We start from the raw sequence: 8,222 nt of genomic DNA, 5'->3' as shown, positions 1-8,222 counted from the left end.
GGTTCATTTCTTCCCACCCCTCAGATGCAAACCGTAATTTCTTGTGATGACCAAAGCCCTCTAACTGGCTGTTCTCTTTCTGTTCATGCCCCTTCCAACCTATTCTCCACCATTGCCAGAGTGACATTCTATTTTATTTTTTCAAGATTTATTTATTAGAAAACACATGCGGTGTGTGGGGGGGAGCAGAGGGAGAGATAGAATCTCAAAGCAGACTCTGTGAAGCCTGATGCGGGGGTCAGATCATGACCTGAGCTGAAACCAAGAGTTGGATGCTTAACTGACTGAGCCACCCAGGTGTCCCCAGAGTGACATGTATTTTTTAAAAAGATTTTGAGAGAGAGCACAAGGGGGGGGGATAAGGCAGAAACAGATTCCCTGACGAGTGGGGAGCCCAAAGCCAGGCTTGATCCCAGGGCCCCGATTATGACCTGAGCCACCCAGGTGCCCCAAGAGTGACATTTTATATATTTTTTATTTTTAAAAATATTTTGAGAGAGAAAGCATGTGTGTGCAAGGGGTGGGGAGGGGCAGAGGGAGAGGGAGAAGCAAGTCCCCACCGAGCAGGGAGCCCGATGTGGGGCTTGATCTTAGGACCCTGAGATCATGGCTTGAGCTGAAGGCAGATGCTTAACCAATGAGGCACCCAGGTGCCCCGAAAGTGACATTTTAAGTGCAAGTCTAATTGTTCCCTGCTTGAAGACTTCCAGTAGATTCTTACAGTGCCTTGGGTAACAGGTCAACTCCTCTCCTGGGTCCATGAGGTTGCACCATCTGGGTCCTGCCTGGTGCATGGCTGTCCCCTGTTCCAGGCTCCCTCTCCCTACCTTTTAGTTCCTGAGGCACCATTCCTGCCATGGCTGGCCCAGCAGGATGCCTGCCTCCCGGTTGCCTCCTGAATTGCATTCGCTCTGATTCCTCTGCCCATTGCCAACTCCCCCGGAGGGGGCAGTGGGAGCTCTGAGCAGAGACTGTGCTCGTGCTCTCTTCCCTTCCCTGTGCCACCTGGTCCTCTTTGGTGCCTCAGCGGAGCAGTCACCCTGTCCTGCCACTTCTATGGCTGCATATTTCAGAAGGGCTCGGTTCTTTCCATTGCTACTGTTACTCCTCTTCAGGCCACATTTCTCCCCTGGGATGTTCTGACAGCTGCTTATACCTGTGTTCATACGATTTCCCCAAAGCCATTCTCCAGGCATGGCCAGGGTGAGTGTTCCCATTCAGCAAATGCGATGCTGTCATTTCCTTTTAATTTCAGATATAGTTCTCAACTCTGGAAGCTTCATTTCATTTTTTGTTTTGTTTTTGTTTTTATATTCCACATTTCTGCCTAAATTTGAACATATGGAATACAGGTATCTCTGTGTTAAATGTCCTCGTCTGCTGATTCTGACATCTGTTTCGGGTATGGGTGGGTTTCAGTTGTTTTGGCTTTTCATCCCCTTCATTGCAGATTGTATTTTCCTACTGCTTAGCACACCTGGCAATTTTTCTTGGATGCCAGACATGAATTTTTCCTTTTTTTTTTTTTTTGTGCTTGATATTTTTATATTTCTGTAAACATTTTTTTTTTATTTTATTTATTTGACCACATGAGAGAGCACAAGCAGAGGGAGGAGACAGAGGGAGAGGGAGAAGCAGGCTCCCCGCTGAGCAGGGAGCCCTGACATGGGGCTCCATCCCAGGGCCCTGAGATCATGACCTGAGCTGAAGGCAGTTGCCCAACTGACTGAGCCACCCAGGTGCCCATTCTGTAAACATTCTTAAACTTTGTTCTGGGATGTAGTTAAGTTGCTTGGAAACAATTTGATTCACTTGAGTCTTGCTTTTAAGTTTGTTAGGCAACACAAAGGCTAATTTTCCCCCTTCTACTGAGGTAATACTTTATTTAAGGAAAAACATATATTCTTCTATTTATCTTTACAACTGTCAAATGAATCCCTATCTTACAGACGAGGAAACTGAGGCTTCCAAAAGTTAAGTGACACAGCTGGTAGGTTGTTGGAGTCTGGAATCAAACTTATGCCTGTCTAGCCCCAACAGCCAGGCTTTTTTGTTGTTGTTGCTGTTCCCAGCTTTGAGATATAATTGACTTACAACACTGTATAAGGTGCTGATTTGATCATTTTCATTATATCATGTAATTACCATTTTTTTTTTGTGGTGAGAATATTTAAGATCTATTTTTAGCAACTTACAATTATATAATGCAATATTAACTATAATCACCATGCTACACATTACATCCCCAGAACTTACTCATCTTATAATTAAAAGATTGGGGGCACCTGGGTGGGTCAGTTGGTTAAGTGTCTGACTCTTGATTTTGGCTCAGGTTATGATATCAGGGTCATGAGATGGGTGTTGGGCTCTGTGCTAAGCATGGAGGCTGCTTAAGATTCTCTCCCCCTGCCCCTCGCCACCTCATCCCCCAGCTTGTGCTCTCCCTCTCTTTTTTAAAAAGGTATTTATTTTAGAGAGAGAGAGTGCGAGTGCGCACGCACATGCACGCAGGTGTGAGCTGGGGAGGGGTAGAGGGAGAGAGAGAATCTCAAGCAGACTCCCTGCTGAGCATAGAGCCCAACTTGGGGCTCAATCTCACGACCCTGAGATCATGACCTGAACTGAAACCAAGAATTGGAGGCTCAGCTCACTGAGCCACCCAGGTGTCCTTTTCTCTCTCTCTCTCTCTCTCTCTCTCTCTCAAAAAAGACAAAACTGGAAGTTTGTACCCTTTGATCAGCATCTCCCCATTTCCTTCACCCCACAGCCCCTGGTAACCAGTATTCCATTCTGTTTCTATGAATTAGACTTTTTCAGATTCCACATGTAAATGAGATCATATAGTATTTGTCTTTCTTTGTCTGATTTGTTTCACTTCACATAATGCCCTCAAGGTCTGTCCATGTTGTTGCACATTATAGATTTCCTTCTTTCTCATGTCTGCATAGTATTCCATTATATATATACATACACATACACAGCATATTTTCTTTGTTCATTTAAGTGTTCATTGAACGCTGAAATTGTTCCCGCATCTTGGCTGTTGTGAATAGTGCTTCAATAATCATGGGAGTGCAAGTACCTCTTCGAGATGCCACGTTTACGTTTTTTGGATCTATACTCAGAAGTGGGATTGCTCAATCATATGGTAGTTCTATTTTAACTTTTTTGAGGAATGATGTAAGACTCTTAAAACTCCATCCACTGTTGCTGGATTGGGGAGGTTTTCTGGCCTGGCTGTTGGGAGCAGATAGGTGGCTGTTGGGAGCAGACAGGTTTCCCAGTCCTATGCGAGCTCTGGTGCTCTTCCCTCTAGCTCTCAGGCAGTATCATCTCCTGAAAGTGGTGAAGACCTTGCAGAGGGGACTGCAGATTCCCAGGGTCGTCTCCTTGCAGTGCTCTCCTCTCCAGTGCTCTAGCTGCGTGGTCTTCCCTGACTCTGTCTCTTCAGCTCAAGGAGTTGGCTTGACTCTTCTTTCTTCCCCACTCCGGCCTGGAAACTCTCAGACCAGTGAGCTGGGCAATCATAGGGGGCGCACCTCATTTATTCCCCATTCCTTAGGGACTGCTGTCCTTTGTTGCCTGATATCTGTTTTTCAGTTTTTTTGGGCAGGAAGGTAAATTGATCCTTGTTCCGCCATCTTGGTTGGAATTGAAAGTTCTGTCTAGGTCACCTTTTGTTTTGAGTTGAGGTAAAATTCGCATAACACAGAATTCACCATTTAAAAATTTCAACCATTTTGAAGTGTAAAATTCAGTGGCTTCTAAGACATTCACAGTGTTTTACAAACACGACTACTACCTACTTTCAGAACATTTTCATCCTTCCCCCCAAAAAACCTGTACCCATTAAGCAGCCGTTCCTCATTTCATTTTTGAGTAATGCCCCACTGCCCAGGAGAAGACGCATGTGACTCCCAAGGCTGCCTGGTAGCTCCTGGGGGATGAAGTGTGAGTCCTCTCCTGGAAAGCTCTTCTGATTTGCTGGCTCACACACATCCATCTTTTGCTCTCCACTGAGCTGCTTCTCTGCCTGGAAGCCTTTCCTGATACCCAAAGAGGGGGCTAGGTTCCCTCTTACTTGCTCTGCTCCAGACACTGAAACTTCTCCTAGCATTTCACATGCTAGGCTGTGTCTGCCCGTTTGTCTGGCTGTGTCTTCTGCTACATTGGGGGCCGGCTCAAGTCTGCCCCGTTTGCTCTTGTATTCCTGTGCCTGACGCACGGTAGGTGCTCAGGTATTTACCAAAATGAAGGAATGTGTCATCTGTCCCTGGGGACCCAGGTTCTAGAGGCCCAGTGACTGCACCATGCCCACTGTTAGCATTGTGTGGAGTCAGGGCCAGTTTGCCTTTATCCCTGGTCTCCCCCCCAGAGAGAGAGGTGGGGGCAGAGCACAGGCCCAGGGGGCCAGCTTCCCGCCTCCCCTGCTAGGCAGCTCCCATCCTATTTGCGTTTTTCTCCTACCACTGCCTGCCTGTGTGCAGAGAAGGTCCAAGTCAAGAGGGTGGAAATGGGAACTGGTTTTCTTTCTTTAGTAACTGCTACCGACGGTGTTTTGTTGGTTTCTCTCCCTGCCAGGTGGTGGGAAAGGCTTCACAGCATCTTACTAGATTCCATAGCTTTCTGGTTCCTTTTAGTTAAAATCAATTTTTGACTTGGAAGGTAAGCCTCAGTCTTGTTCATTTTAAAACTTTAGTCTCAAACTCATTGCAAGCTCTTCTCCTCTCTCCCTGTACAGGCTAGAGCTGGGACTGGAGCATGTGTGGTGAACACACCTCCCCTCTCCCCTGCAGGTGTTGGGCTCTTGTGGGACTCCTGCAGCCCAACGCCAGGGAGGACAGCTGGTGGGAGAAGAGATTGTGCTCATGTGACAGGCCACATGTTGGTTATGGGCAGTGTCCTGGCTTTGGTCTGGGTTTTGGGCTCTGTGCAGGGCTGGTGGCCTTTGCTCTGTGTAGAGGTGTGTGTGACTACGTGTTTCCATATGGCTGGGGAGTCCCAACCCTCAGAATGGCAGCCATGCCTCCTCCATGCTTTTCCTGGATGGGGCTTTCTACTGCTTTGTCCAGGGCCCCCTCCCTTAATAACCACTGGGGTCCTTTCCATACCCTTTGAGGGCCGCGGAGAACAGGGTGGGGTGCAGGTTTCCTGGGCACACCATATCTGAGGATCTTCAGGCCCTACAGTCCTGGGCCACTCCAGCAGGTGAGAACTCTCGACCGGGAGCAGGCACCAGTATTTAAATTCAAGCCCCCACATACCAGTGATCCTCCCTTTCTCTCCATTGTTTGGTAAGAAGACTGAAAAGGAACCATATTCTTAGGATCCCAGAATGCTTCCCTAAGAGCCCTGTCTCACTGTGCTTGGCTGCATGGGTGGCACCAGGTGGGCCCACAATTCCTGCAGCTCAACAGGCATGCATCTGGGGGACAAAATACCGTTCTCCCCTTCTTGCAGGTTCCAGTCCTCAGGTATGGTTTATTTGAGCCAGTCTTGGCCACAGGAGGGGGAGGAACATCTTTCTCCCACAGTGGACGTGGCTCTTCCCTGCAGATACCCAAAGCGGACCACCTCCTTTCCTTGCCCTTTCCTCTCCTGGTGGCTGGTTCTGCACGTCTCAGCGGGCACAGAGCTAACTTGAGGACATGCTGTGTGCGGTGACTTCTGGAGACCTGAGCCATGTGTCCTCAAGCAGCAGGAGCAACCAGGGGCCCATCTTCCATTCCTTGGCTCCAGTTAGGGTGAGCGCCCAGGAAGGGGTGGTTTATCTTTGCAGCCTTCAAGTCCACAGCCCCGCCTGTGATAGACATTTCATGGGATGGAATTACAGCAGGAAGTATGACAGCAAAGTGGCTGCCTGTATCCCTGTGTGCACGGGCTCCCAGGAGGATCTGTGACTACACTCCTTATGAAGAGGCCTCTTTTCCTGTAAGAAGAGGCCGGATTGATGAGCCACTTGTCTGAGCACACAGTGGAACAGCCTGCAGGCTCTGCCTTCCTCTGGTGCCTGAGGAGTGAGAGGGGGTTTCCATGGTGATGGCACATACCATCCCTCCCCTCCATCTTGCAGGGCCACTGCAGTGGTGGGAGCTGCCTGCCATTGGTATGCTGTTCAGGGCCCAGGCCACAGCTGGCTTTTGGCTTCCTGCACCCTTGCACTGCCCCAGGAAGGGACACAGCCCATCGGGGGCACTATGGGAGACTAACCTGGAGGTGTCAGGGGAGGGCACGTAGTTAAGCATCTTCATCTTCCTAGAAAGATGAAAAGCTAGTTGAGCACAGTGTTGTGCGTTGCTAGGTTCAAATCTAGGCATGTAACTCGAGAGTAAAATCGTCTTTCCATCCTGCGTTGTAGGTGGGGGCAGAGGGCTGAGGGTGGTATGGACAGATGCTGAAGGGGGCAGTCAGGTAAAGAGAGACAGGGAGAGCAAGTACTTTGTTATTTAAAATTGTATGTATTAGATGACTAATAAGCCCTTATCTTTATTGTTTCAAAATCTGCACAATCCAATTCCCTTCATTCATACAGAAGATATTGAGTGGTCCCTATGTGCCAGGCACTGTTCTAGGTATTAAGGATATAGCACTGAACAAAGCAGATAAAAATCTCTGCCCTCAGCCAGAAATGACCTACCTACAAAATAATAGTAAGCTCTACCATATGCTTGAAAGTGGTGGGAGCCATGGAAAAGATAAAGTAGGGAAGGTGGAATGTCCTGAGGGTGAGTGGATGGATGGATGGTTTGAGATTTTAAATAGTTATGGAGGTCCTCACTGAGATGGCACTTTTGAACAAAGATTTGAAGGAGGTGAGAAAGAAAGGCAGAGAATATCCAGGGGTAGGACTATCCAGGCATAAGAGAGAGCTAGTGCAAAGGCCCTGAGGTAGGAAAGGATTTGGCATATTTAAGGAATTGCGAAAAGGTCAGTGGGGCTGGAGCACAGTGAGTAATAGGGGGTTAGGAGACAATGCCAGAGAGGTAGGCAGGGACCTAATCATGTAGGACATTGAAGGCCATAAAAATGAGTTTGGATTTTAAGTGTAGGTCCCTGAGGGGTCAAAAGATTATTGGGGATAGGGTAGTGTTGAGCTGGGAAGATGGAGACTTTGGTGCCTGAAGGTCAGATTATGGGGAGTTTGAAGTTATGTAGTGGTAATGTCTAGCAGATGACCACAGGAATGAGTGACAGGCAGATGGAGGACAAGCTCGTGGGAGAATTGTCCAGTAATTTTGAGAGCAGGGTCCTGGGAGGAAGAAGGAGAATGAAGGAGTGGTGTTAGAATGGCACTGAGCTAGTAGCCAAAATCTCCAAGGAGGAAAGTGAGTGACCCAGATCTTTGCAACAAGACAGGCCAATGGATGGTGTAGTCGGATGGCATGAGGTTCTGAGCTGGGGTTTTAGGGCAGAGAAAAGAAGAGTGGTCTGGAAGCAGCAGTGAGGATCCCTGGTGGCGCTGCAGTGGGGTGCCCTCTTCACTGATGCTGACGGGGGGCTGGGGGAGGGTTGGCAGCTGGGAGCCAAGGTTCCCTCAAGGTGTGATGTATGAGTGTCTTAGTGTACTGCTGTTAAGAACTCCTATTCTCTTAGTGAAACCTGAATGGGAGTAGCACTGCTCAATACTAGGTTTCTTAGTCTGCAGGAGTTTGAGCGAGGATATTTCTGAAGTTTTCCCCCTAGAAATGGAATAACAGGAATTAACAGTTTATACTTCTTGGTCTTTATATTGAGACATCTAAGATTAAAACAGCCCCTCTTTAGTGCTTATAGGATTCTGGCTTGAGGTTCATCATCACCCTCACAGGCTGCATCCAGGGCACGGAGGAAGAAAAAGTCGACTGAGAAGACATCCTGTTGTCAGGGAAAGAACAAGAATGGAGGAAAAAAGGAAAAAGGAAGAAAAAGCAGTTGAGAAGTCAATAATTATGCTTCAGGTGGAATGAACTCCCTGCAGAAGTGACTGTCAGGAAGGCAGGGCCCTTTGTTCATTTGTCCTATAGGTAGCAGTGGTTCTCCAAGAGCATCTGGAGACCCAGGGGTCCCCAAGGCCCTTTCAGAGGTGCAGGAGGTCAAGACTATTTCTGTAATAATACTAAGATGTTGTTTGTCCTTTGCATTCCTGTTCTATCATAAGTGAACAGTGGAGTTTTGCAGAAGCTACATGAAGTGAGATATCCCAGCAGACTGAATGTGGAAGCAGATAATCTAGCTGTCTTTTT

This window comes from Ailuropoda melanoleuca, chromosome 3, assembly GCF_002007445.2.
Source record: "Ailuropoda melanoleuca isolate Jingjing chromosome 3, ASM200744v2, whole genome shotgun sequence".
NCBI lineage: Eukaryota > Metazoa > Chordata > Mammalia > Carnivora > Ursidae > Ailuropoda > Ailuropoda melanoleuca.
Note: the sequence above shows the minus strand (reverse complement) of the source record.